General features: G+C 39.0%; 1 long non-coding RNA gene across 1 annotated transcript in view; it reads right to left on the reverse strand.

Annotated features, from left to right (window-relative positions):
- Nucleotides 1–14098, reverse strand: part of LOC137847825 (uncharacterized) — a 77407-nt gene extending 63309 nt beyond the window's left edge. The window contains exons 1-2 of the long non-coding RNA XR_011091089.1: nt 9718–14098; nt 6613–6752 (exon numbers count right to left, since the gene is read on the reverse strand). This is a non-coding gene — a long non-coding RNA (uncharacterized lncRNA). The remainder of the gene's footprint in view (nt 1–6612; nt 6753–9717) is intronic.
- Nucleotides 14099–27699: the final 13601 nt, after the last annotated feature.

Below are 27699 nucleotides of genomic sequence, written 5' to 3' on the forward strand. Positions count from 1 at the left end.
GGGCTCAAAATGAACGTTCTTATGCAGTCACTCAAATTTTAGGCATCTCCAAACATTTCTTATCAGTGAATATGGTACCTCGGTCAAGAAGTGTCCACATCTGACTCTGTTTGGATTGAATTTCTGAATAGCTGTGGATAGAAACTACAACAGAATGGCTCTTGTGTATGTTATGTAAGTTACTCCATCTAAGGTAATCAGGTTTGGACACTGTACAGGAGCATGCTCTGAGACATCCCTGGGACTAGATCTCAGGATGCTTAGGCAGATTGGTTCATTCAAAAATCTCTAACCGTTGTAGCTGGTTATTTAGCTGGATATCAAGTTCCTCTGCCCTGACAAATCCTGTGTTCCTGTAGAGAAGTGAACTGTTAGGCTCAGGAGGTCTGAAAAGTGGAAGGCTACAATAGCTGCAATAGTTGGAGACCAACAGAGGTCAGACAATTAGGACCGACAGAGTTTATAGAACTACAGTTTTGGACTTGAGTGCCTACTTTTTTCCGTAGATGCACTGGTCACCTAATCTTTTGCAGGACTTTTGGATTATTAAAGATTCATGATAAATCTGGATGAACAAATGAGCTGGATAGTCTTGTTACTCTCCCATCTGGCTTTCTAACCAAGAATATCTATAAAATTGCCTTTCTGGTATGAAGTCTTGAGATCCTAGTATTGTTCACGTTTCCTGAGTCTGACCAGATATTGCCCAAGCTCTCTTCCTTCTCCTTTGAGTGTCACTTAATAGCCTTCAAGAGTCCTCTGCTTTCTTTTCTCTTTATTGTCTTCTAGACTGATACCTGTATCCCCTCTGACAGGTGATACCTAAACAAGTCATCTCTTAGACTGCACACTAGAAATCCAGACTTATTCCTTTGTGCTACAGTCAGCTACCGTCAGTTCTGTTGGCATTCATGAGAATGAGAGATCACCTGGACTGAAAAGACCTGACACTATCCCTTCTTTACCCTTGGATGAAATAAGAACTTTTCCCAATAGTTTCTCCTTCCTGATCAAGAAGAGAGAAGCAATGACCAAAAAAAAAAAAATATTCTGGATACATTTAGTGTTTCAGAAGAAAACAAACACACAAAAAACCCACATATATCTCAAAATACAATGGTACATACAAATCATCAGAAAAGTGTGTACATGTATATTAGTTCCTCACCAGGGATTAACAATATGCTTTATTAGCCAAAGCAGTAATTTAAATTTTGACCAGCTCCTACTCTAGCCCACATACCCTGCAATCTAGTGCAGTCATGTTGGTTGGCAGCAGCATATTATTTTGCCAGACTTCTTCATATGGAAACTCCTTTTATAATCAGTTTATCTCTTTAATTTATTGGTGGCATCCCAATCCTGAGCTGCATCTCAAATTGAGACTGTATCATATTGCAGTAGGTGCTGAAATAATACAAAGCAGCAGGCTGTCTTTGTCCAGAGGTTCTTGCCATGTACTTCAAGCAAGTCACAAGCAGGGAGAATTAGGAGGCAAGACATGAAAGCTGTGGGTAGAATTTTTGTGCAGTTGCAGTGACTCAGCCTGTGTAATTAGGATTAGATGGTGGCTTTCATGTTATTACTCTATATAAGGGGGAGTGCACAGGAGGAGCACCAAGGAAAGTTTGCTTCAAGAAGCTATAGTCTTTCATGGGAATCTTTGTGCCCACAGGAATGAGTAATTCACTCATGCACTCTGCCTGGTTTGTTCCCCGGGACACAGCTTTCAGCACCCTCCCCACCATACTGACTCAATCCAGGGCTGGCACTCCCATGCTAGAGAGACTGCTGGGTTGCATGAGGAGGAAGGAATTACCAGTAAAAATTCTGGCTCCAAGTAGAAGTCTCTTTTATTTATATATACATTCAAACATTAGATTGCTTCAGTAAATGAAAGAGTACAATGTGTGCTTGTGTGCATGTCATGGAGATGACATTCAATGCAATACTTCAATGCAGTCAAGGGTGAATGGAGGTGAAAAGGGTTTATCTGCTTCTAATTTCAGCAAAAACAAGTCTATCAAGTTTTCACATATATCAAACACTGAATCTATCCATTTTAAACAAACAAACAAAAAAAAAAACATTTCATTACTAATATAATGGTAACTAAATAATCCATTGCAATAGCAAAAGAAACTCATTAAGTTGACAAGTCAAGTTTTTTACAAATCTGTTTTGGGGAGTTTCATTTAAAAGATTTAGTGTTTTCAAACAGACACTGAAAATAAGCTATCGTTTCTGTGATTATAATTTTCTTAATATTTTCTTAATAATGAATATGTCTTGAATGGAATGATCTCAAATATTTTAAAGGATTCAATTTATTCCTTAAATTTTTATTGCTACCCACATCTTTATTTTCAATGCAGTCCTTGTACTTGATACAGACCCAAATAGATTAGCAATAGGACTTAATAAATCCTGACACGTTAAACCCTAGAGTATAACTGGTTAGCTACAACACTTCCTGCTAATGACAGGTCTTGCATTCATTTATTAGCAAGGGTCCAAACCCAGGATTATATTCAGAAAACAAAATAAGTCATAAATAAGGAAATAAAATGACTTGAATTTGGGACTAGGATAAACAATAGCAACTGGTTTGGTTTTTATGTTTGTTTGTTTTTTGATTTTTTTTCTTTAGGTGGTGATATAGTAATATTTGTTCCTTAAAAATGTTTGCTTGCAAAGATATCAAAGAATACTAGTATTTCAAAAGAAACCAAACACAGTAGAGTAAAATCATGCAATAGGAATGAGATGAGAAACCATTAAGAAATCCAAAAACATCAAGTGCATTTTCCCACATGTCATTTCCACTGCAAGGATTCCCAGCTCAACTATAAAAGGTTTCTTTATGACACAATAGCTGAATTTACAGTGATCTCAGTTCTCAAGTCATGATCTTAAAAAGCAACTTTAATACTGACAGCAAGAAGACTAATGACTGGAATTTTATGACTGGCATTGTAATTTTTGAGGCAGTTAAAGAATCTCTAGCACTGTAATTCACAACTTTCCCCTTGTTATCTGGCAGCCTTTTAGCCTCTACTGAAGGCAAATTGCAAGATACAAAATACCAACTTGCTTACCCTTTTAACAAATAAGGCATCACTACAGACAATCATATTTTCTTTTACATTCCTGTAAGTGCAGATGTGATTTGTGGTTTCTGGTGGGATGAAGGCAGAACACTGGAGGGCCTAAGACACTATTACAAAACTCAGTCTATCTACGCTTTACAAAGCATTGTTCATTTTTACTTCAGCTCACCTACATCAAGAGAACTATTTGTTCATATTTTTTGATAAAATTTTGACTTTATCAAAACCAGGACTAACATTGAATGTCATACTGAAATGCCCTTTGAAATAAGTGTTATACCATGTTTTTGGTTGAGTGACTCCATTCTGTGTTGACAGTTACTGAAATAATAGTTGTCATGATTCCTATCACTACAAGTTAGTCATTCTGGACTTTACACAGTTCTTCATAGTATCTAATAAAAGAATACAGGCTTATGTTTGTTTTTATAAACAATTTGTTGCCGTGGAAAAGAAAACAACTAAAAGTTGGAGCAGATGTAGTATAAATTTACAGGTTACAGCATCCCAGAATGGCAGAGGCTGTCAGGCACTGCTGGAGATCACCTCGTCCAAGCCCTGCTCCAGCAGGGCCACCCAGAGCAGGGTGCCCAGTACCACTTCCAGGGTGCTTTTGGAGGTCCTCATGGAGGGAGACCCCACAGCCTCTGTGGGCAGCCTGTGCCAGTGCTTGGACACAAAGCAGCACTCCTGGTGTTCAGAGGGAGCCTCCTGTGTCCTTTTGGTGCTCTTGTCCTGGCACTGCACATCATTGGAAAGAGCCTGTCCTGTCCTTTATGCACTTTTGCTTTGGGTATCTATACACATTGATAAAATTACCCCCTAAGCCTCCTTTTCTCCAGGCTAAACAGTCCCAGCCCTCTCAGCCTTTCCTCACAGGAGAGGTGCTCCTGTCCCTTCATCACCTTCATGGGCCTTTACAGGACGCTCTCCAATACGTCTGTATCTCTCTTGTACTGGGGGGCCAGAACTGGACACAAAACTCTAGGTGTGGCCTCACCAGTGTTTAGCAGAGTGGAAGGATCACCACTCTTGACCTGCTGGCAACACTTTGACTAATGCAGCCAAGAATACCATCAGCCTTCTTAGCTGCAAGGGCACATTGTTGACTCATGTTCAACTTGGTGTCCACCAGGACTCCTACGTTACAGACATAGATAGGCAGCCAGGAGAAGGGGGAAACAGGGAGCTGCCCATGAATAGTAAGATGTTTGGGAGAACATGGGGCAGGAGATGAAAGACAAGAACAGAGATACTCAGGCAACAGGAAAAAAAAAAAGTGTGTAAAATTAAGACTGCAAAATAAAGGTGCCCACCTCCAGATGATACAGAATACTGTAACTTACCAATGGTTATCATACACCAGCTTCTGAAGGGAGTTTTATACTTCTTCCTATGCCCAGCCCATACCATTTCCCTTTACTGCTCTTATCTCCTCTCATTGCCAGCTCAGACCTCTCTTTCTGCCCATCTGCTTTGCTCCTCTTTCTGTCAACGTATTCCTCCTCCCTGCTTTTAATCTCCTTCCCCTGCTTCTTACCCTCCCTCCCACCACCATCCATTTCTTCCTCCATTCCTCTCCACTTTCCAGGTGGGTGCCAGGGGCCTGCAGAGTGCCCTGTGTCCTCAGGTGGCATGAGACATGAGGCCTCCTTGGGCACCTGCAGCAGCCCACACTCCTAAGAACTGTCTTTTTCTTATATTCCTCATTTCTCTAACCTGAGTTTTCCAGTCATGACAAAAGACACATTTTGGTTGTGAGCGCCCACCCTTCCTACCAAATTTCACAGCCTTGCTTCAAAGCATGGGCGTGCAGAGCTTCAACCGAATGACTGTATTGCTTATATTAACATGGAGGGGGACAGTCATTTTTGCCTAATACAGTCCTTAGATATAGCTGAACATTCCAAAATGTTCAAGTCTGAACATAAAAAAATAAAAAAATAAATAAAATGAATTAATGATACTCTAATGAACAGGGTTTTATAAAGCAACATGCTGGGCAAAAATAAAGATAGGCTTCAACCACTCTTTTTAAAATACCATGATCTGATAGGAAGCTGAAGAACTTAAATACAAAAGCTAGGAGGAAGTGTTTAGAAGAGATAAGCAAGTGTAATGAAATAAAATTAAGAAATGGAAAATCTATATCAGGAAAGAAATTCTTCCCAGCATTGAAATTTGATTTGCCGTAGAATATTGTTCCTCTGGGGATGGTGTAAGCCCTATGACTCATCACTTATACTACAAAAATAGGTTAGACAAAATATTAGAAACATATGTCCTGCTGAATAACCCTGTGCTCTCAGAAAGATGAAACAGATGACCGCATGTGACTTTTCCATCTGTGAGATCCATGAATCTCAGAGAATTTCTCTATTACTGTGCTATGGAATTTAAGACTCTGTGGTTGAATAAACCAGAAACCTAACTGCAAGTCCTGGTTCTGTCATCAGTGCTGATGCCAGCTAACACCTTGCTCCACAGCAGCCCTCTCTCCTCTGAATTCTTCTCAAAATTGTCTTCCAATGGAAGAAGCTCTTGTAATAGAAGAAAATAAATGTGAATCTCTTTGTGTAGCCATGCAGAAAATGACCAAATTTCTTCTCTGGACAAACAGGATACAAATACTATAAAAAGGGAAGAATGCTACCAAAGGGCAGCAAGGGGGAAGCACATGATCTGCTGGAAACCTGATCTGAAAATTGCAGATAGTCAGCCAGGTCAGCACCTCATCCTGCAACATTGCATCTCTTTCCCATGGAGCAGCTCTACTGGCTCAGAGGCGTTATCATACTGCTTACTCACCAGCAAACATACATCCCCCTCATTCATCAGCAAAGGAACCTTTCAAAGCTGCTTTAATGATGATTCAAGAAGCAGAATTAATTTACAGTTTAAATGGCCACACAAAGTGCAGACCTCAGGAGCACTCTTAATTGGCATGAATAACCTGCATGATAAGAAAGGTCAGATAGAAAGTTTCTACAGATTGTTCCCTGAAGCAAAGGAAGCAGACTGCTGGCTAAGACGGGCAAAACAGTAGGTCCCAAGACTTTTCATATTCAGTCATAAAAGTGCAAACGCTATACTTCCTAGAAAGGCTTTGTGTCTCACTGCAGTAGAATTGAAATGAGAGAATGTTGAAAGTAATATAATCCTGTGACACTTAGAAAAAAGAATGCAAAAATTTGTTAGTGGATAGACAGAAAGCAATGTTGCAAATTGGTTTTATTAAGAGCTTCTGGAATTGGCAGCTTCAGATGAATCATGCAGGAGAATTCCAATACCTAACAGGAAAACAGGTATTTCATTTGTCTTCTAAAAGTGATCTTTTCAGTTTATCTGGTTTGAAATTTAGACATTATGAGGACCGACTCTTGCAGTTACCATTCTGAGATTACATTCAAATAAAAGGGACCGTTATAACGGACTGTGAAAATCTGGACCTTTGGTTTTCATCAAACCAAATGTTGATATATAAACTTTTGGTGAAACTTACCTTGGTGTTCCCTTTCTGGAACATAAGTTTTTGTCTGGCCTGATAAGCAATCTCTCTCATTCTGGTTCAGCAGGTCATAACAAGTGTCCTGTGACCGGGAGCTATGACTGTCTGTTGGATGCTGGGCATGGATGCATCTCCTGAAAACCCAAAATTTATTTGGTGCTTAGATGGCAGGAGCTGAACCTTCTTGACAATCTGAGACTATCTGGTCCATACTCTTCTAAGCACAGTTGATTTAGCAGATATAGGTGTTTGCAATTGACAACATACAACATTGACATGTCACTGATGATTAAAATTTTTGTTTCTCAAAAAATCTTTCGAGTTCTAATAGCAGTGCCCTGGGCAGAGGTAAATTTCCCTAGCAATGAGTTACACTGATCAGTACTTACTAGCTGAGGTTCTTCCTAAATCCATCTTTCCCTTTTTGGGCCCCTGCAGAATTGAATTGAATCAGAAGCATCTATTGAATCAGAAGCTAATAACTGACACATGCATACAATCCCATACATTTGCTTTTAATTTTAAGTTGTCAACTAATTATACAGCTTGAATTTCCATATTTAAAGTAGACAAGAATTTTACATTTAAAGCAGGAATTCAGCCACTTTTACTACGCATGAGGAAAGAAGCATAACTTTCCTGATTATGACATTAATTCTCTGTTTTATGAAATGTAACCAGTAAAGCAGGGAGCATAAAAGACGTGCTGGGGTATTTTGTCCTTTCTTTTTAAGGCCAGCAAAAAGAAAAAAAAAAAAAACAAGAGGGACCAGCAGCAGAGGATCCATTGTCTCTGCAGAGGTGTTTGGCACAACCTGTTTCCACGAGTGATTTGACCTGTCTGAGGTAACAAACAACTGAACCAAAACTTAAATGAACCTGGAGAGAGTAGCAGAGTTCAATGGAGATGTATCATCATGATGAAGGAGGAAATGGGCATGTAACCCAAGACTGAAGGATACGTGCTGTAGAAGAGGACCAGAAGAACACCCTGAGTTAGAAGGAATCTTCTAACTCAGAAAAGAGAAAGAAAGCTAGCAGAGGAAAGATAACACTGAGGAGGAAAATGGCTGCATTAAGGAGAGATGGGTAGAAACAGAAAACAAAAACTGCAGAGAAGTTCATCCTAAAAGAGGGTGGAGAAGAAAAAATAAAAAGAATAGGCAAGGGATGAAACAGAAGGTGGCATAAGGATGATAGACAGAAAATCATGAGAAAGAGGGCCAAATACCGAATGATATGCAAACAGAAGGAAGAACATGCAGGGGAGGAATTTCATACTAACAGCAGAAAAAGCAGGTTTACATGACTCCTTAGGAAAAACTGATGGGCCTGTCCCCAGAACAGATTCAGAAAATTGAAGAGTGGGATGTCTGACAGGATCAAAAATGTAGGCACGTTTCTGAAAGGGATCATCATATGAGTGGAGGAGAAGACACTGGGGTGTATGACACTCCCAGACTCCCACAGGAAAGACAGCAATATGCAACTGGAGAGGGCTGGGAAAGAGTTGCTGGGCCTCAATCTCCAGTAGAATTCTTCCAATCTTCCAGATGAAACAAAAAGGTGAACACAAAATGTACAAAAAAAAAAAAAAAAAAACAAACAAACAAACAAAAAAAAACACACAAACAACTAAGATGAATGCTACTTAGTGGAAGTTTTCTGACATCCTTCTGTTTCTTCTGTATTCAGAGGCAAAACTTGTCTAATCCCTTATTTTAACAACGATAACAAGAAAAAGTTCTCAAAGTATAAATCTTACTGAAAGCATCTCTCTTACAACTGACAGTCCTCAGGATTGCACTCACCAACAAAATACGTGTGTTGAGACAGGAACAGCAAACTAGCATAGCTACAGGGACACCTCCAGAACAGCTTACTCCATTTGGGCAGTTGCACTGATAAATGCTGCCATGACTATTTGAAAAAGAAAAAATAAGTCTGTGAGTCTGTCTATCTGTCAGGGAACTGTATGAAGTTAATTCTCTGGGTTATATTTTTAAGATAGGCATTCTTCTGAAGTATTCTGAATTTTGTTAGCATTCAAAATAAATAATAAAACTTTAATATTTTAAATATTTATTTTGCTAAAAATAATAAAGAATCCATGTGTTGTTTCCAGGTGCTTTTCCCATATTTAGAAAACACAAGCTCTGTACTCAGTTTCCAGAATAAACGAAAAAAATTAAGAACATGGGTCTGATTAATGATTCTGATTAATTTCTAAATTGGCAAGTGAGAAACTTTGTCTTATGATAAGTTTAATCACTTACCATTTTTAATCACTACTAAATGCCAGTACCAGGCACTGGTATTAAAATAGACACTCTAAACTTACCTTACCTGGGGGGGGCTAGAAACTTTTGGGGGATCTTAGTGCATTTTTATCTTATCCTACACAAAATATGTTAGATTTGGCAATGGGGAAAAGGGATTGTTTTTGATGCTGATGATAAATGAAGAGGGACAACTAATTTATAATATAAATGTATTGTGTGCTGTCAAAATAGAAGTCATATTCTCAAATAATCTAACAATCAATACAATACCTTTTGAACATTTGAAAGCTCTCTGGGAAAGTATCCTTTCTGCAGTAGATGCAGATCTGAAGCCCTAATTATTTTAATGTATATGTCTTACAGAATTCAATTCAATCCTGTTAGCCTAGCCCATATTTTGGAAAACCTGGACTTTCATATAAAGATGAAAAGCTTTTGTCCAAAGAATAGTTCTTGATCCTCTATGTCTCCGCATTTTTTTTTAAAAAAAAGAGTAAGGATAGTAAAACAAAAAGATAAAGAGTGACTCTTTTGACTATGAGGTATATTCATAGGCCCTTAGTATTTTACTCCACACAGGCACAAGATGGTTGTTAACTCTGTTAGTACTATTAACTTTCACCTAAATAAATCAGCAATTTACTGTAGGTAAAAACATTTCTCAAAATGACAAGATATGTTTGTTTATTGTTAATATTATGTATGCATAGAGAGAAACACAGAGAGATTTCAGTTCTGAAGTGTTTAGCCTCGGAGACAGACATCTGTTGCCATGTTGTTTTAGATCTTACTAATTTAAAACAGAAAAGTGACTTACATCTACGTATAAAAATCACTTCAGACTTTCCCTCTTCAGCTGTTCCAGCCCATCTGCAGTTTCTGGTTACCAACATCCAGGGAGATATCTTGCCAAAGTACAGAACCACTGGGAAAGAATTATAATATCCTACTAATCCAAGAATGTACTTCTCCTTGGAGACTGTATTTTGAAATCATATTATTTGCTGTTTGTAAATGTCGGTCATGCCCTAAGACAATTTGAGTTTCCTGGAGTAAAAAATTAAGGATCTGTAAAAGAATTCACAGAGTGTAAACTAAGTCTAAATATTCATTTCAACTTTCAAACATTATCAGAATCATTAATATAATTTATAGGGACATTAATTATTTCAATCTTTTTCACTGCAATCCCTTGTAACCTCCATGTACAACAATATGTCATCCTTTCTGAACAGCACTTCATGACTTTTTTTTTATTAAATATTTTATTTACCAAGTGCAATATAAGTATATGGAAGTTTTCCTTGTTACATTCAGACTTTAAAGCAATTCTCTTCCAAAGGATAAGCACTGACAACTCCCAGAATATTTGAAAAAGCTGCAGTTTTGGGATATATTCTCCTAACCCCGATAAAAACAGCATGTACTGGAGATCATTGATGTCTGCCAGGAGTACCATGAGGAACTTAAATACTCAAAAGAGTGGAGTGTGTCATGTACAGTCAATATTTCTTCTCAGCATAACTATTTACTTATCACCGCTGCAGGTTTCTGTAGGATTGTTATATTGCTGACAAATCCTGTGCCATTAAACAAGATGAAACTATGCCATCCTTTGCTTTGCTCTCATTAGAATCTAGTGGGAAGAGCAGTATTGCCAATGAAATAGCAATTCTACTTGGAAGGAGTAGGAGTACTCACTCCCTTTCTCTCCCTCCTCTTTCTCCTCTCCTCTTCCACCTTTCTCTCTGTGAGCTGACTTAACTGACCTTTACAATAACATAGGGCAATGTCATAGCCGCCCACAGTATATCGTGGATAAAGGACATAAAACCCCCATGACATGGCAAACAGCCTTCTTTTGAAGGGTGAATACAGAGCTATGTAGGGAAACCAGACTCCAAATTCTTTGCATTCTAGAGGTCTGACACAAGACATTCTGCAGACTGTTCAGCTTCTCCTTTCCAGCCTTATATTTTCCATAGGGAAACCACACAACGTAATATTGAATATGAAGCTTTGCAAACATTGGCTTCCGACTAGGCTTTGCAAGGAGAATGTTGAATAAAGCTAATTCCTAGACTTGCCCCCATTCCTGTCCAGATACACTTGTGAAATCTTACTGAACCCCAAGAGCGTGGAGAATTGAAGTGGAAAGAGCACAAAAGCACATATAAATGGGTGTTGAACCAGTGATTTTTCTACAGTGCAGTATCAAAATAATATTTTTATCACTTTAAATACCTCACTACTCCAGCAATAAGACTGAATTTGCCTTACAGAAATATTAATTAGATAGATGTCACTGGCGTGACTTAAAATCAAGCTGTATACGCTGGAGACAGCATGAGCTAAACTGCATTCTGTTGAACTGTGATTTTGCAATTGCAAAAGCTATGGAAAAACTACAGCCACAGTGGTCAAATATGCAGCTGGAGCTGCACAACTGATAACCTGTATCCTGGGAACGGTTACATTAAACCGGAGTAGTCATGTACAGAGAGTTTTCATCATTAAAGCAGAGGGGATTATAGAGGATATGAAGACAGACTCGTCTCAGATACACAATAATTAGATGAGAGGCAACAGCCACAGCCCACAGCAAAAGAAATTCAGACTGGATGCAAAGGAGTGGTTATGCACTGGCACAGGTGCCCCAAGAAGCAGTGGAATCTCCAGTCTTGGACACTTCCTATCCTCAGCTTGTCCAGGCCCTGTGCATCCTTATATAACTTGGGTATGAAGCTGAACTGGTTGAATCTGTATGGTTGCCAGAGACCTTGCCCAAACTGTTTTTTTTCCATGGAATTCATGTTTTCTACACAATAACACTCCAACAAAGTGTAAACTCACTTTTCCTATGATGTTCCTTTAATACACATCCTTGCCAAAATTTGGCCAATCAGGAAGCAAAAGGTAAAACTGTAGATAAATTCATCATGTCTAAAGCACACTACACTATCTGCTGCTCCCACCTTCTCTAAGGTATCACAGCCAGTTCACAAATTTTTAGCAGATTAGGCAAAATAAATTTTGTTACCTTGAGGATTATAGCAAAAAAATACCATTACTTAAATAGCTTACCACATCCCATATAGATAGGGAGGATTCTGTCTTGGTGACACAAGTGAGATACAGGAGCTGAGAAGGGTCAGTGTGGTTTAGGAGGATTGTGGATGGAGGTCATTCTCACTTCCCAACCTCCATCCATGCTGTAGGCCTTGAACTTGGAGAGCTCAATCATGCCAGAGGCAATGTTAGGCCTCCCTCTAGCAGTGTGACTTCAGGGAGGGTTATGGGGAGCAACACAAGGACTTCCTCACACTGGCCCACCACAGCCCACACATCCCACATAGGGTCTTCAGAAGAGCCATAAACAATCTTAAAGCTGGAATGCAAACAGAACCATGTTGGTACGGGCTATACACGCTTCTGATACATACATTGGTGAGAAGAAAGACAGACTAGGAAGGAAAGGGTGTGCAGGAATGGTGCTATGCTGTTTTGCAGACCTGTGCAGAGATCACCAAGTGTGAAACCTCATGCCCTCTCCTTGCCCATGGCAGTCAGGAGGGATCCTTCCTTTAGGACTTTGCAGAGCTTGTAGCTTAGACCAGGAGAACCAGGAGAGTAGACGTGATTTTGTTATCCCCATCCCTGCCACACTGGCAGTGGCTTATAGATGGCCTTTGCCTCAAACAGTCCATGGCAGGCACCAATCGTGGTTACTGAGCAAACTGACTGACCCATGGTACCAGCACATATATACAGGATGTCACTCACTGAACAAAGTGTTATCTCAAAGTGCCTCTTCAACCACATCTACTCTGCCCTATTCTGCTAACACAGACATGCTGATCACACGTGGAGTATGTCTGAGAGCAAAGAACAGTGAATACAAATAGCTTCCTCAAATGAAGTACTGTCTGATCCCCTCAGGAGTCTTGAAACTTCACTAGCAATCACAGTTCTTAAGACAAAAAGAGGCCTTTGCTCCCCTCTTCCCCAGACAAATTTAGCACTGACTACATCTGTACTTACTGAATAAGTTTGTGCAGAGCTCCTTCTCCCCTTTTGTCCTCCCTTTCCCCTTTGAAAAGGCCAGTCTAAGACATACTGTGCAACTGGAACAATTCCTGGACTGCCCTCCTGAACTGTAATTGTCAGAAAAAGACAACGTTTACCAAATAAAAACTTTACAAAAGTTAGCTTGCCTTGGATAAACCAGTTATCAGTACTTTGTCTATGGTGTGCTCTGCAGAAATCTCTGCCTCTCACTGCTACCAACATTCTTCTGAGGTTTGCCAAAGAGCTCACTTTCAGATCCCAGAGTGGGTTTCTCCTTCCATGAACCAAGACACAGTGTAGAACTCAACACACAGGTAAAATTTCACATAAGTGCCATGGCTAGAAAGTGATGACTCAGACTACTGGAAACAGCCATCCTAGGGTTCATGCTAGCAGGCAATTGTATAGCAACCAATGCAACAGCAAACAAATGATGAATCATGTTATTTTCATGAAATATTGTAGGCAGCTTCTCTTCACAATATGATCTAATACGTGGCAGGAATCATCTAGAAATTTTGGAATTAACTAGATGAAGGTGTTAAGAAGATGAATCAGCTTGAATAAAAGACTTCAGAAGGTAATTTTAGCCAAAAGATCAAACCCAAGGATCAAGACTTTTATTTGCTAGGAAACTAGGAGGAAGTGCATTCCAGGGAGCTAGGATACTAGCAAATGACCTCCAAGTATGGATCTGAGAAGTGAAAATTGAGTATTCATCTAGGTTTCCAGTCCAAGAAATTTGCTCTGAAAGGGTGCAAAGGTCTGAGCCCTACCCAACACAGCTACACTGATAAAATACCTTACAGGAAAAACAACATTTTTTCTTCAGAATAGCTTTTTTCCCCTGAGGGCAGGTGAGTAGGAGGCCACAGTGACTTTGGTATATGTATAAAGTACAAATCTTTGCCCTTCTAGCTCTAGTGCTAATATACAGTAGATATGTCTTTTCATTCCGGTAACACACTCCTTACGCAAACATAGGCTAAAGGTTAACATTCTCTTGTAAAAGTCTCTAGACTTCCATGTTTTAAAAAGTAGCTTTCAGATAAAATTGAATAGCCTGAGTGCACTTCTGAAGCTGTCATCCAAACAAAATTCTTCTGGTGTGGCCAAGACATGACCCCTTGAAGGAGATATCATAATATAAGCATATCTGTCTTATTTTCTTTCTAATGAAAGTATAATTTATATTATTATTTTATATTGTTATATATAAATATTATAATATATTATATTTTATATATTATATATTATTATATTATAAATATTACTGCATTAAGAAAAGGTAATGTGTAAGCTGTCTGACCATGTGTCTTATTCAGATTTGTAAGCTTTGGAATAAAAATTGATAAATCAAGGCTATAGGAAACCAACTGACTGTGTTCTGGGATTGTCAACAGGAATGAGTCACATTTCTTGGAGGAGTCTGATAGTTGCCATATATCTGCATACAAAAATAGCCCCACCACTGGCAGTGTCTTTAACTGCTGGTTCAGCATTTCTCTCCTCTGGTAAGCATTCTAGACTACTTGCACCAGCCTGCCATTTGAGCTATAAAAAATTACCCTCTGGGGTAATTCTGGGTAAATTCAGAGCACTGTGAGCATGTTATTTCAAATGCAAAAATCAGTTTTTGCTGACCTATCAAAAATGTTCTATATAAGAGATTAATTTTAGCTGGAACAAGATTTATTCTGGCCAAGTCTTTGGATTAGCATCATGCAGAAGGCTGAATACCTAAAGTAGCCCCAAAATGGTGATCAAGTTTATCTAGCATTTGCCTTCAACAATCTGGCATACAAAAAAACAGATAGAAATGTCTTCACGGTTTTGAAAAATAAATAAATAAATAAATAAATGGAGGAGAAGAGTCGAAATAGGCCTACAATGAGGAAGCAATTAGACAGGACTGCAAGGGTTGTACATTTTAGCCAGGCATGTTCTTTTATTTATCTGGGTTTACAAGTGAAGATTACAAGAGGATCCAAATTTTAAAGAACAAATTGTACATCTTCAGTACTTAAGTTCCACAAATATGTAATTCTGGATGTACTAGAAACTCTGGTCCTGGGCCAAGATAGAGTCAGTTAAGAATACTGTAACAAAAAAAGGAGAAAAACAAAAAGGAAGTATAAATAATATGTTTCCATACTACAGAAGAGCTGTAGATCATCTCATGCAATTGTGCTTGCCTGGGTTTTTCATCCTAGATTCCATTTTCTTCCACTGTGTTACTTACAGAACAGAAAAAACCTCTACAGGATTTTAAGTATCCTTCACAAAGAATGTGCTACTTTGCAGTGAAATCCTTCCTATATTTATACATTTATATAAAATACAGCTGTGCAAAAAGCAGACCTCTGCTGATCTGTGGCAAAAGTCTTTCCCTTGCATATACAGGCACAAAGGATACATTTGTCTTGAACTTGTAAACGATGCCCCAAATCAAGGTTCTGTACCAAATGCAGAGAGAGAAAGTAGAGCCCCAGGTGCAGTCAGAGGTCCCTCTATGAAGCATACCACGTGCCCAGTATGTCCAATAGCTTGGTGAGCTAATGGATCTTCATATGCACCTTAAATCAAATAGGCTGCCCATGGGTGGCCTGTATAAAGCCTGTGCAGCAGTCATTGGGAAAAGAAGCTGATCCTAGTCGATCACAGTCTTTTCGGAGTCCACTCACAACGAATGACATAGATGAAGCCATAGGATTCAAGATGTAAGTGACTGCAATTCCAATGAGCAAAGTGTCAAAGAGCAAGAAAGATTCACCCATTCTTTCCACTTTGGCTCCTTCTACCCACAATATAAACTAATTCAGAACAATGGACCAAACTAGTGCATCTTCCAAACGGGGCAATCACCATTAAAAAAAAAAAAAAAAAAAAAATTAGCTATTGTTTACAGGACCACAGACAGAAAACACATATGTCATGGGCATAAGAGAGAGTGGATAAAGGAGTCCATTTCTTTCTAACCACCTCAAAAGAACCTTGTGAACATCCCATCTTTTACAGACTGTGCAACATTTGGATATTGGAGTTTTTCCTCCTCTTCCTGTGTCATTCCATCATGTGTCTTTTCCAAAATAAGGCACATGCTCTAGCTTGATCTGCAGCCCATTGGCTAGGTCCAAATTCAGCAATTCCAAAATAGTAGATGATCTATAATCTATGTTTCCCTATATATGTCCTCCAACGTTTTTGTATAATTAGATTCTGCATTATTATCTTCCCCATTAGCAATTATTTGAACACAAGACAAATGGTTTGACTTGGATAGTCTGTTTTCTTACCTGAAGGTAAGAGTCAAGAAACATAGGTTCTTATTCCTGATACCACTTTAAGACCAGTGACTCATGAATGCCATGTTTCCATTTGTGTAAACTTGTGAGTAAATGTCACCACCTAAACAACAACAAAAAAAAAAGAACATCAGAATACAGGCTGGATCAGAAACCTCTGACTAATTTCTTTTAATTCCTTGTTTTAGATGTATAAAATTCTTGCCTTTTCTTTGATTATTTTACTCATAGCATTTGATTCATCCTCACGTTCACTAGAAATAGACAGACTCTTTCCTTGTTTAACACAGGAGAGATGGTGGTCTTAACTCACATTACAAAACGAGTAATGCCAATGCTCAGTATATCAGTCCTCGTGAGCTCCCACTCCTTGTGGGTGAAATTAATCTTCATGGGCAGAGACAAGAGAAGAGGAGGATCTACCCCAGACGTGTGCATCATTTTAGTTCACAGAACAGGATTCACGTGGATCTTGCATGAAGCCAGTATTTTATTTTTCTCATCAGAGACTGTCATCTAGTAGTCTAACACCATGACCCTGACAATGGCTGTCATCATAGCCCCTTGTTCCCATGAAGATGCATGCAGCAGTCTGCTCACAGCCTTGGTGTTACAGCTTTAAGCCTGTGACTCAGACTCTTAAAAGTATTTAGATCTCTGAAGTAAGACATAAGTAGAACTTCAGTCAAAGTATTCAAGCCTCATGACCTATGCCTAAACTTACTGCTAGGTAAATCTTGAGGCAAGTAGTTTAAAGGATGCTTCTAAATGGTGAGGGTGACACTTTCTTCACGGTGAGGGTGATGGAGCATTGGAACAGGCTGCCTAGGGAGGTTGTGGAGTCTCCTTCTCTGGAGATATTCAAGGCCTGCCTGGGTGCCTCCCTGGGCAGCCTGCTCTGAGGAATCTGCTTTGGCAGGGGAATTGGACCCGATGATCTTTCGAGGTCCCTTCCAACCCCTATAGTTCTGTGATTCTGTGAGTTCTGCGATTCTGGTTTAGCTCAGCATCTGTCACTGCTGTACTCTGTGCCTGGCTCCCTCCAAGGGTTAACCAAGGCCTTTGGATTCTCCCTATGTCAGTCCCAAGGTGCTAAGCTTAGCAAGCATACCCCAATCACACCCACTGCACTCCAGCAGCATCAAGATCCATGCCAAACACAAGAGCAATAACTATGAATGTGTTCAAGACTATAGTCAGCCAAGAGAAAACTGATAATGTCATGCTTATCTAATTAAGTTATACTCACTAGGTATCTACTGGCATACTTTGGTGCCAGTTGCCCAGAGTAGGATACACAGCTCCAAAAATCAGTGGTTTATAACACTCTTTTACAATATCCTAAATTATTTTTGTTGATGTCAGAAGAGGTAAAAGATGCACTGAAGCTTTAAGAACTGGCCAGAATTTGGTCTTTCAATATTAAATTCTGAAAGAAATCAAAAAACTTTTTTTCCAAAAGTGGGACTGGAGCTCTGAGACTCACATCTTGCTTTCATACCAGTACAACAACAATAGTACCCACAATAAACTATGAAAACAGAAAACTATCTCAAAGACACTGGAACAAAGAGCAACAGAAAAAAAGAGTCCCATACATCTAGTGGTACAATCAACTCCTGCTTCAAGGCTGGTAAGAACTGAAATGTTATTATGTAGAGATTTTTTCAAAATACCTTTACAGTTTTTTTACTTACATTAATTGCATTTTTTTCTATGTAAAAGATCTCTTGCACATGTTAATAATGATAACTGAAGTGACTGATGTACAAAAGTGTATTTGTGACTGATGTACAAAATGAAATTGTTATTCAAGAAATTTTAAATCATCTCTCAGTTAGGTATGTGACATATACAAAACAAATAATGATGGGGTGTATACTAAAGGCTACTGTGACATACACATTTATGGAGTGATTTTGCTAACTGAGTCTTGAAGCCATCTCAGACAAATTTGCAAGCTAATCCAAATCTGTGTCACGTAACATGCAATATCATCATACAGCCTGCACATGGAGCTATTCAAATTTCATGGGAACAATGAACAAACTGATCAGCATTTTGAATATGACAGGAATCATCAATTAGTCACTAAGAAATGATTAGTTCACATAACCAAGTACTGAATAAATAATGTTCTATAGTGGTGATGAAAAGCCCATGAGCTTTTCTCATGATTAATATAAAAATGAATTCAGACCTCAAGCCTTCACTCATACTAAAAACAGGGCTGTTAAATCAGAAATTACATGTCAGTTCTTTTTCATATCGCCTAAACTGAGGAACTGTGTAATTATAATCAGGAATTGTGTAATCATTACTCATAATATAATTTGATCCAGTGAATCAATTTTATTTAACTATTTATTTATTCCCTTAATTCATAAGCTCCCAAAAAAATCACAAAACATTAGGTCACTCAACCTGTTACTATCAGTGCTTTCCAGGAACTCTTGTATCCTTAAGAACCAACCTGAGATCCCCTACATGGTCATTGATTTCTTAAACTATGAGATCTGTCTGTTTACAGCAGGATTTTCTTTTTTAGGTTCAGAAACATCCTTTATCACATTTGCATTTTAATGTATATGTATCCAGTGGATTTCAAATTTCATACAGGTAAATTAGTACATTAATTTTGAAACGTTTTTCTCTTCAATTAAATGTATCCAGATTCTTCTAATGTTTTGTCACTTCACAAGCATCTGGTGTACTGGTCCACTAAATAAAGTAGCACAAATTTTCCATTTTGACTACATTTTCAGTGCATCAAGTTTAAATGTATTAAGAAAACCTTAATCTCTAAAATAAAATATCTTCAGCAGTATCTGAGGTTGGGCACCCAAAATTTGAGCCCACAACTCAGACTCACTCAGAAAAAATAAATTCTCTTCTTGTTATAACCATGTTTGTTTTTTTTATTCAATGTTCAATATAATTTAAAATCAATTTCTCTTTCATCATTTTCCACTGGGTGGATGAAAAATGAATGATCTGCTGGTGTTATCTATCCAGTTCTGTTTTTCCAATATCCAGCAATACCCAGCCCAAGTTTTTCCATTCAGGCCAGCTATTAACGTTTGAGCTTTCAGTTTCTAGCTCTGCCCTAGAGGAGACTTCACCAGAATCTTGAAGCTGATCATCCATTGATGCAGAAAAAGTCATATAATCTTTTTCAACAGAACATTACTATTCTTTCTTGCAACAAAGAAATGTAAACATTTATTGAAAAGAGGTATTAAACTCAGTTTAAACTACAGGGCAACCACAGCAACTAAAAATGGACAGCAAGGAGAACATGAGTTGTTTTCTAATATGGCTGGAAGTTAACTGTTGGTCCTACATTTGCTATTGTACAAAATTCTGAACAGATGTGGTACATGTTTCATCAAATTCAAAGTGCTGGTGCATTTCAAAACCTGTAGTTATCGTGGAAGTCTCTGCCACTATCACCCAAATGAAGGAGATAGGATAAGCCATATAGCAGTAGGCAATTCCACAACTACGATTTATATGAATATTTCTGATGTAGCAATAGAGTGATTCAAGCCAAGCGCTGCATCCATGTAGGGAGAGAACAAAGCAGTATTCTTTGTGACTCTTCCAATAAACAAAAGTATTCTGCATTTAAATTGTGCAGTGTGAACTGTTAGCAAACCTTCCTTAAGTTTATGGTTCAACTGGAGTCTATGCCATGTGGACAAGGCTAGACTGGGAGGACAGGGCAAGTGTTCTTCAACTTTTCATTGTTTGTTTGTTTGTTTTCAGGAGATCCATATCTGTATTATAATTTCACGTATAATTATGAGAGAAGTTTAAGAATTTGAGCAAGGGACAGGTTTTCAAAACTTCTTAGCTTTCAAAAGTGGGGTCAGAAAAAAAAAGCCATGTATATCAAGCATAAAGTTCTTGGAAGTCCAGTCATTAGTATCACAACTGGGGAAAGCTAAGCAATGAGTGTTGTTGAAAAAATAAATAGAAGGAAAAAACATGGTCCTAAACTGGTTATTGCAATGGGAATTTAGTGTACTTAGCATTGCACACTTTTCACTTTACTGAAAAGATCAAGAACCTAATACTCAGAACTCAACATCTTTTCTTGCTTCAGCAAGGCTCACAACACTTTGACTCACAATCCTCCAGGTTGTAAATCAGGAATGGGGTGGAAATGAATTTCTATCAAATTTCAAGATGCAAGATGATGTCTGAATCACTTCCCCAAATCTGTTGTCCTCATAAGATGGATAGAGTAGAGGAAGAGTATATTTCTGATCAATCCTTTTAAATATTTGCTTGATGTCAATATTCCATTCATTCCATATTTATTCTACTTAAACAAATCCACAGATGCAGTTACACTCTAAATTATTAGTTGCCTTAAAAATTGTACTTAAAAAATGTTATTTTAAAACTGTTTTTCCTCCACAACTTCCCAATGGTCTCTGGGAACTGCTATATACAGTTCTGGCAAGCACTGGGTTCACAGCTGCTATGAGTTATTTATTTATTTATGCGCCATCCTACTTGGCACAATATGTTTGATTTTCTTAAAGGCACAGTGAATGAGCACAGATCGCAATTTTCAAATTCTTTTTTCAAATTCCTTACTATCAACAGTTAATGTCAGTGCACTGCTCAGAGCCAGAAGAAAAGCCACAGAGGTTGCTCAGATATCCCCTCTCAAATGTACTTGGCTCTCAAGCTGGAAAGACAATCTCTAAAGGAGAAAAGCATCTCAGCTTCTAGGTCTACACATGGCTGCCCAGAAAATCCTCAGAGAAATGAACTCAGAGGGAATACTTGGACCAAGAAGCATTTTCAGAAATAGATCCGTTACTTTTGTTCTCATATCTATCATTTCCAAGCAGGCAGCTGACAAAGCACTAGAGGTAGACCTTACAGTGTGAAACACGTCTCATTGGGAAGGTGGCTGGAACTCATTTTTCTTCAGATTACCCAGTTACCAGATTAATCCAAATTACCTCAGATTCTGAAGATTTTCTGTTACGGATGACTTCAACTGCATTTGAAGCCTTAATTTCAAGCAGGTGAAGTCAAACCACTTTATTTTCCTGGAGTGCATTCTGATGCGGCAGATCTGGTATCTTTCCATGGCCAGCTGATGGCTGATGCCACTAGTGCTGTATTGCAGCCGTGCCCCACCTGTTCATGGGCTGACAAAACATGTTACAATACCAGTCTGGAGTTCACACCAGTCAGTTGTGTGGGACTCAGGGCCTATTTAAGAAAAAAATAACCCAAGCGATGACATAACCTTGCAGCCCATCCTGATAGTAAATATTGATCCAGATTCTGAGTACTCTTGGTAGAATTGCCTGGTAGGTGAGGCAGGACATTTTCTTCCAGAACTAGCATTTCCTGTGACAAGAAGGACAAAGTATCCACCTCTGCACAGTGTAATCAGCCTAGCTTGTTGTCCAGCACATGCCATCACTACAATTACAGGCCCTTACCTATTTTGGGTCTAACATGACAGAGAAATGGAGAATGTCATCCATCTGTAGGCTGTCCAGATAATACAGTCACACAAGCATTAAAAATGTGTGTGGTAAATCAAATAACTAAACAGAGGCAGGCAGATGGATGTGTGGATTTTAAAACACAAAACATTACTTCTATCTGTTTTGGATGAATGACACATCCTTAAGCACAGGACCTGGCATGTTTATCTGTAAAGCACCATGATCAATTATGGTTCTGTGTAAGTAAAACTCTTTAGCCAATAACCCCTAACAAAATGAAACAAAGAAAAAATCACAGAAAAAAAATATTACATGATCACTTATTAAATATAGTAATAATAAATTAACCCAGGAAACAGGATATTCTGCAAAAATCATGGAATAACACCTCTATATACTACGTTTTCTTTGCTGTTGTTACTTGCAGTACATGGTGTACTATAGTGTACTGATTGGAATTCTTAACAAATGCAATCAGTCTGGTCACATTAAGGCTCCTGTAAAAACTGTCTTGCCTATGAGATGGAAAGCTATGGTGTTAATAATTTAAATACCATCTACCAATATTTCAGTGTCCCATTGAATAATTCAGAAGTATATTAGGTTTACGTTATGAGATTTCAAAATTAATATTTGCATTTTGCAGCCACCCTTTCCAATCAAGTTTCCATAAACATCGTGATGAAGGTAAATGAATCACTAATTTGATGTTTTGCACTGATAAGTAGGTGAAACTAGCTTGCAGTTTAAATTAAAATTGGGCTTATGTCTAAATAACCATTGCTTCAGTCAAATTTTGTTTGGAACTGGTTCAGTGGAACTGTTCAGTGTAAGTAAGCTCATCTCACATAGTACTGAAAGCTAAGCCCTCTTTGAGACCAGACCTGTGGGATTTCTACACAAGCAAAATACTAACAAAGCTTCTCTAAGCAAGAAGATAAAGACTACTACTTCCCAGAGAATCTTAGTATTTTGTACCCACTTTGGCTCTTCATTTCCAACAGGGAGACCTGGCAAAGGGCAGCAAGAGAGCACAGCTGAAGACAGATAGCTTCTAGTGATCTGGGAGAGCAGATTAGCCTTAAAGTAGCCTCTACTACCTACATAACCATCTTACACATCAGGAGTTTCCAACACCAGGGAATCCAAAATAGCTTAAAAGACAATTCTTTTTTTCTCCTCCCTTGATTTTCCCCACATCAGAAAGGATAGGATTCTGGTCCTGTCTGGGTCCATTTATCAATCACTCCTAACATCAAAATCAAATCAATTTAGCCAACTCCCTAAAAAGTATTTTCATACAGCAAAACTCTGTCCTATTCATGGAAGAACTGATAAGAGGCTTCCTGGTAACCCCCTATTTGACAGATTCCCAGAGGCAGCTGTACAACAACTGTACAGCTGTACAACCACAGCCAAGGCAGTCTGGCTGCTTCTCTGCTCTGTCTTGCTCACTAACCAGACACTCTGCACCTCAGTGACTCACTCACAAGCTACTTGCCCAGGCTTCCTACTGGCAGACTGTTTACCACCTGTTTTCAATGATTACCCCTCTGCGCTACTGATTCTTTCCCAAGTGATTCAGAGCCTGTTTGGCATCACTTCTGCACTGTCTCACCGTACTTGTGCCACTTTGGCTCCTCATTCTTGTTCCTAAAGAAGTATCATGAGAAGTCATCATTGCCATCTACAGCATCAAGATGACTTTCTACACCCTAGATCCTCGCAGTTAATGCAAACATGTTATTTTATATTTGGCTCTCCTCCCTGATCCCATTCCTACATAAAAGTAGCTGGAGCAACAGGTTTCTTTGTTCCTGATCACATCACTTCTGCCTGCATCTAGATGATCTTAAGCATGGTCTACAAGTAATGGCCTTCTCAGATCTGGCTGCTCCAACTACAAAATCTCTAGTGTTGTGCATCTCTCAAATATCTGTTAAAACATTCCTTCTATTAAGACTTCCCCTCTTTCCTTTTCCTATATCTATGTCCTTTTTCCACTTGGACATACTTGATGTGACTAGGTTTAATTTGATTTTTAAATCCTGAAGGATGTTCCTGACATGCTCTGGTTGTATTTGCTCTCCTGTTTGCTTAGGTTTCAGCACTGCTTGGGTCTTACATGTACTGTCAAATGACAAAGAATAAATCAAATAATAAGATTCAGTTCCACTACAGTTTGCAAATATATTGCTATTTTATCTAATACTAATAAGAAATTAAAAGACAAGCTTAACTGTGGATAGTCCTTGGTTATTCATTCTCTTGCTATGACTACCTTTCTAGTAGCAAGTTAAGTAACAAAAACAGTGATGGGGAGAACAGAAATAAAGGACTGGGGATTCTGAAACAAGAAGGTAATAAATTTAAAAGCCAACACAAGAAGAAAAATCAGTTGGTGGCTGTATGCAACATCTCCTGAGATCAAAGATTCAGGCTTATTGCATTTATTGAACAAGTGTCTTGTGTGCTCCTGAAACTCAAAGCAAAGCACTTGGCTTATTACAGACACTTAGGCTGATATGTTAAAATGTTAACTGACTTCTGAAAATTTGTCCTCACTATCAAGAAGGCAACGTTTGTCTCACTGAGACTGGTGGAAGCCTCTTTTCTAGTTAAACTTAAAAATAAATAAATAAATAAATAAAAGTAAGTTTAAGTCCCCTTCATAGTAGCACATTCTCTGCTCATCTCCTGAGGCCTTGAAACAAAAACTAAGGACTACTTCTGATTAGTTTTTAATGAATTAGAAAAAAAAAAATAGTATCTTATTTTTCCCCATTAAATGTTAATTGATTGAGGACAAAGAGTGTTTTTTCTCCAGATACATTTTATAATGTATGAAGAGATACAATGAATTTGAGGGAAAAAAAAAAAAATAAGAAAAATGGGGGGGAAAAATGATTAAAAAAAAAAAAAAAGTATTTGGATATTCCCCCCTTCACCTCAGCCATTCCTCATAGGACAGTTGCTTGTGTCTCTTCATGATCTTGTTAGCCTCTTGCAGAACTGTCTCTAGCATGTCCTTGTCTCTTCTGTGCTGGTGGGCCTGGAGTACTCCACACCTGGAGTACTGGGTATGGATCACCTCCCTCAGCCTGCTGGCAATGCTTTGCCTAATGCAGCCCTGGACACTGTTAGTGGCAAGGGCAGAGTTCTGTCTGATGTTCAACTTGGTGCCCACCAGGACCCCCAGGGCCTTTTCTGACAAACTGCTTTCCAACTGGGTGGCCTCAGCATGTCCTGGTGCCTGGGAACATTCCTCCCCGGGAAGAGGAGGTTGTTATTGACCCAGCCTTTTGAGGTCCCTCTGGATGGCAGCACAATATTCTGGTGTATCCACCACTACCCCCCAGTTTTGTTTCATCTGCAAGCATGCTGAGGGCACACTGCCCCATCATCCAGTTCATTAAAGAAGATGTGAAACAGGACTGGATCCAGTACTGAACCACTGGAATGCACCACTAGTTACTGGCCTCTGACTAGATTTTGTGCTGCTGATCACCTCAGGACCCAGCCATTAGGCCAGTTTTTGACCCACCTCACTCATTGCTCATCCAGCCAACATCTTTTCTATGAGAATTTTGTGGGGAAATGTGTCAAAGGCCTTACTGAGTTTCAAGCAGACAATATCCACTGCCCTACCCTCTTCTACCAGGCTGGTCATTTCATCATAGAAGTTTATCAACTTGGCCAAGCATGACTTCCCCTTCATGAATACATACTGACTACTTGTGATGATTCTTCTGCTGGTCATGCACATGGCAATGGTTTCCAGGATTAGCTGTTCCACCACTTTTACAGGGATCAAAGAGACAATGATCAGTATCCTTGGGTACTCCTTCTTGTCCCTCTTGAAGATATGAGTGATATTTGCTTTCCTCCATTTTGGAGGCATTTCTCCCAGTCATCAAAATCTATCAAGCATTATTGAGAGACAATCTTCTCTAATTTTGCAATAACATCTGCAAAATTCTTAACCCCTTACTGAGCCATAGCAAATAACATTGTATCACTTCCTGGTCTATATTTTTTTTTTTCTGTTTTGCGGTTCACCTTTGTGCTGGGAGTTGAGCAGGAGATGGTATGATGGCGTACACCAGTTGTCCTTGAATCATATTGCTCATGGTAAAACCATAATTGTGTAAGATGACCTTGCTTGGGGATCACTGCTTAGGTTATCAGAACAGCAGAGGACAAAATTCACTCTAGGATATAAATTAATGTTGTGAAGAGAATATAGGAAGATTCCTCCTATTACTTACCACTGCAGCAAATATAAAATCAGTGGTTTTTACCTTGCCATTTGTGGTTTTGCTGATGCAGCCTGGATTGTCACAGGCTATTGCTTCAACAAAGCAGTATTCAAAGTCTCTAATCTACATTTGCATTACTCATTTGTTCTCACTGGCTATACAGAAGTTTATTTCATACACGTTTAAAGATGTGGCCAAATGTACCTCTCCATTACCACTGTAATATTGATCAGAAGGCATTTTAAGCATCTCTCAGCACGCTGAGGCATACTCCACAAAGTTTGCAGCAGCAGTCTGTGCACACAGTGCATCTCATCGCCTACTTTCAACAATCCCACCCTTGCCAACAGCTTTCCTTGTGGAGAGTCAACATTTGCAGGCATATTTGTGTACCTGTACAACTCTAATTATGGCCACAAATAAGATCTGTCTCTATCCCTCTTATACACGTAGTAAGCAGTGATTATTGCTTATCTCAAAACTGGTGGTGCTTGGAAGCATTGCTGCTCTTAAAACGTGTTTTGATGTGTGTCTGTTCCCCTGAGACACTCTAGAATCCTTGTTGCAGGCAAAGCTTTGACACAGGAATAAGACCGTGTTCTTGTTTGCAGGCCACTGAAGCATCAGAACAGCTCACACCCTGGCACCCAGGAAGATCACACGTGCAGCTTTTCACACAGTGCAAAGAGTTCTGTTAAGCAACGACTGAACTCACTCTGAACTTTTCTCACTTTTCATTGTGTTTTTTTTTTTGTTTGTTTGTTTGTTTGTTTTGCTCTTTTAGTCTGCATTTTACCTACAGTACCTGCAAAACCATTCAGTGAACAAAAAAGGTATTCACCCCCAGGGAAGGAAAAAAATGCTGATTTGGGACATTCTGAAGTAGTTGGCTGTAACGGAAATATGTATGCATCAATGTTGCTTGAGGTGGAAGCAGGTAGAATTACACAAAGTACAGGGCAAAAAGGCTGGTGTGACCTTCTGAGAACCATGTGTACTGTTACACTGTCAGGCAGGAATATAAGATTTGTAAACAAACACAAGAAGGCTCCTACCTTGGCCTGTTGGTGAGACATTTACTAAACAGTTTGAGTAAAATCTGCCCACAGAGAAGGATGAGGTAATGCTGCTATAGGTTAGCCTGAATGACTGTAACACAATTAAATCATAATTATGTGAGGGGCACTCAAGCAAAAGCAATACACTAAGGTTGCCTCGGTATAACACGAGTTTTTTGCTAATGCAGATCACATTTCAAATCCACTTCAACACACGGCATGCAGCCAGGGGCAAGAGTATGTGCTGTGAGCTCATCGTCCTGGGGGAAAGGGAGTGAGCTGCAGGAAGCTAACTGTATTGAACAACAAGTGCTGACTGGGTGAGCCTTCCTCTCAGCCAGTCAGTGGCTCCCAGTGGTTTAAGATCTGCTGCTGTCTCCAGGGATTTCCACACCAAGGTGTTCATGAAAGTGTTTGCATCCACAATGACACTAGCTTTCTTTCACTCATTTCCCTTTCTCTTTCTGCAATTAGCTCTCCTAAGATTACTCAGTGCTTTAAAGCTCAAACTACTGCCTTGCAGTGGCCATGACCTTGGGTTCTTTACTTGTCAATGCCTTCTGAACTCAAGAAACCACTGAACACCTCAGCACACACACTCCACCGAGACAAATGAGAGATCTGCT

The sequence above is a fragment of the Anas acuta genome, chromosome Z (genome assembly GCF_963932015.1).
Source record: "Anas acuta chromosome Z, bAnaAcu1.1, whole genome shotgun sequence".
Taxonomy (NCBI): Eukaryota; Metazoa; Chordata; class Aves; order Anseriformes; family Anatidae; genus Anas; species Anas acuta.